Source organism: Arctopsyche grandis, chromosome 9 (assembly GCF_051622035.1).
Source record: "Arctopsyche grandis isolate Sample6627 chromosome 9, ASM5162203v2, whole genome shotgun sequence".
In the NCBI taxonomy this organism is placed as follows: Eukaryota; Metazoa; Arthropoda; class Insecta; order Trichoptera; family Hydropsychidae; genus Arctopsyche; species Arctopsyche grandis.
This window is the reverse complement of record NC_135363.1, coordinates 24,244,369-24,247,447: the sequence shown is the minus strand read 5'-3', so window position 1 is coordinate 24,247,447 and position 3,079 is coordinate 24,244,369. Positions and strand designations below refer to the sequence as shown.

The 3,079-nt window shown below is 36.6% G+C and overlaps 1 pseudogene across 1 annotated transcript; it reads left to right on the top strand.

The window, feature by feature from the left end:
* Positions 1–1,488: 1,488 nt before the first annotated feature.
* LOC143916572 (UDP-sugar transporter UST74c pseudogene) lies at positions 1,489–2,773 on the top strand (annotated as a pseudogene). Its single transcript, XR_013260985.1, has one exon. The product of XR_013260985.1 is annotated as a UDP-sugar transporter UST74c pseudogene (transcript).
* The last annotated feature ends 306 nt before the right edge of the window (positions 2,774–3,079 follow it).

The following is a 3,079-nucleotide window of genomic DNA, read 5'->3' as shown; positions in this document are numbered from 1 at the left end:
ATATATAGGGGTGAGGGGTGCATGTTTTCCACCCCCATTTGCTGTCTTCTCTTTGCGATAGACTAATGTTACGCATTTTTACAAGGCTATTCTTCTATGTTTTTTAGTGATTCTACTATTGGACGTCTTTGTTTCCATATTCTGGAAAAATGAATGATTCATGTATTGTTGTATTGTTTTCGTAAGATAAGGTGATAAGTATAAAATTTTGTTAGGTATTCTATTACAATGGAAATATAAACTGATAGTGGGTTTTATATAATTGGATTATAAATATTTGGTGAACTTTATTCATAATGAAATATCACAGGTGAAAGAGAGGACGGAGTAGTTGACCAAGTCTTTGGTAGCATTTTAAAGTTATATTATTGTCAATTAGCAATGAACAAGAGCACAATTAAAAAATTATTTTGTTTATAATATGTTTTAAAATATTATAAAATATATTTTTATTTTGCTTATCTAAATAAATTAACCAAAATTGGGAACTTTTTATCAGTCACTTTCAATTAACCGTTCTTTCATACGATATTTTAAGTGGTACGTGGTACGTGTTTTTTTTATTTTTAGATGATTTTTAACATGCGAAAAAAATGCAGCAACCCTAGCCCATATACATACATGGTACACCGGGACATTGGGACGGTAAACGGACTATTAGTCATATGTGAAGCAGTCACAGAACAACCGGTCGATCTATGTAGATCGGTCACCCAAAAATTCGACCAATTTTTAATTTTTGGGTGTGACCAATTTTCGGGTGTGACCAGTTTTCTCGTAACCAGTTCTTGATAGCTAATATATATATATAAATAAATAAAAAAATAATAGGAACATAATATTATTAAAATACATCATAATATTATTTAAAGACAACAAAACATAAAAGTATTATCGCAACGGATATTTTTTATATATCTTGCATTGGAACATTTTCAATAGGAACATAGCCTTTATTAAAAGACATCATAACATTATTTGAAGACAACATAACATAAAAGTATTATTGCAAAGGATATTTTTTATATATCTTGCATAGGAACATTTTCAGTAGGAACACAGCATTATTAAAAGACATCATAACATTATAACATTATTTTTTCCTCCAGCTGATCCAATGGGGCACGACGGACTCCGTCGGATACGTTGTGTACGTCCGATACGTCTGCGTCAACGTATTCGGTGGAAGAGTGCCTTAAGTGTGTTTTAACCCTAAACTAACATACGTATTCTTGGCTGAACTAGAATTGTATGCTGTCACGTTTTTATATCTTTATATGAAATTGTACGCGTGTGTTCACACACGAGGTGAAAACAAATTTACTTTATTTGTAAATATAAAATATATTAATCAAATTATAAATTGAAATTTAGTAGCTCTATACTTGCCTTATTTGTACTATTTTTTGGAAACAATTAAATAATTTAAATTGAGACCATTGTTGTAGACATGGACGTAGAAATGGCGTGTTTAAATTTTGCGGCAGTTTTGACAGTTCGGTCGACAACTGCCGGCGGCCGTTGACGGCCGCCGGCTTTTCCTGCTATCGTCATTTTCATTGACAATTGTAACTAGTGTCAATGAAGCCATAGTCATTATGGTAGCCTCCCTGATGAGGAGGCTGGCTGCCGCAGCCTCAGGTGACCTCGACGTCTCTCCAGAACGTCTTCGCTTCGGCAGGGTGCTGAGCGCTTTCTTTTACGGCACCGCTTCCCTCCTGATGACCATCGTCAACAAGAACGTGTTGACAACACATGGCTTTCCATCCTTTCAGACCCTGGGGCTGGGTCAGATGGTGGTCACCGTGCTTGTACTTTCATCGTGTCGTCGTCTAGGCCTTCTCGAATTCCCACCACTGGACCGACGAACATTCCATCGCTTGTGGCCACTACCAGCCGTCTACTTGGGAAATCTCATCACCGGCTTAGGAGGAACTAAACAACTCAGCTTGCCCATGTTCACGGCTCTCCGTCGCTTCAGCATACTGATGACAATGATAACAGAGCGTATACTTCTTCACGTACATCCGTCGTTGTCTGTTAAATTGTGCGTTTTCGCAATGGTTGGTGGTGCTTTTGTAGCAGCCGTGGACGATTTGTCGTTTAGCCTCTCCGGATACACACTCGTTCTGTTGAACGATTTCTTCACGGCCACCAACGGTGTTATAGTCAAGAAAAAGTTAGACACTAAAGACTTGGGAAAGTACGGACTTTTGTATTACAATTGCCTGTTTATGTTACCGGCCGCTGTGGCGATAGCGTGGGCGACCGACGACCTGAAGCAGTCGTACGAATACAACGGCTGGTCGCATCCTGCGTTTCTTATCGAATTCGCCATGTCTTGTTTCATGGGATTCGTGCTGTCGTATAGTATAGTGCTATGCACGCTGTTAAATGGTGCCTTAACCACAACCATTATCGGATGTTTGAAGAATATTTCTGTCACGTATTTGGGTATGGTCATAGGCGGGGACTATGCGTTCAGTTGGATGAATTTTATAGGTTTGAACGTGAGCGTCGTGGGAAGTATATTTTACACGTATGTGACATTTAGCAAAACGCACTCGAACAATCATAGGTCACAAAAGCAACCGGTCAACCCGAAAGTTGACATAGTATAATGATTTTAAATTTTATTATAATTCTATAAATATTGTACATATGGGACATTATATCAATTATTTTTCCTACATTTATGCCAAAAAATAGTATATTATGTTAGCTATTTTGAATTTTTATATTATATATACACAATAAAATCTTGTTTCATTCAATTGTCTTTATAGGATCCTTCCATTTCACTTTTGCACAACTTCTTCTATATTTTGTACATATTCTGTTTTCCCTGTTCTTACATACATTACGTCTAATAGGCTGGTGGGTGTCTTATCTTCCTACTTCAATATCTTAAAAAAAAAACTATAATTAGAATACTGGTACATATATTGCATACATTTTTTAGATGTCTTCAGCTGTCATATAATAAACACGTGCATTAACATGCCAGTCGTCTCATTCGTTCATCCCCTATAGACTTATAACTTTGTTGGTGTTGGAATTTACTCAACTATGTACATAT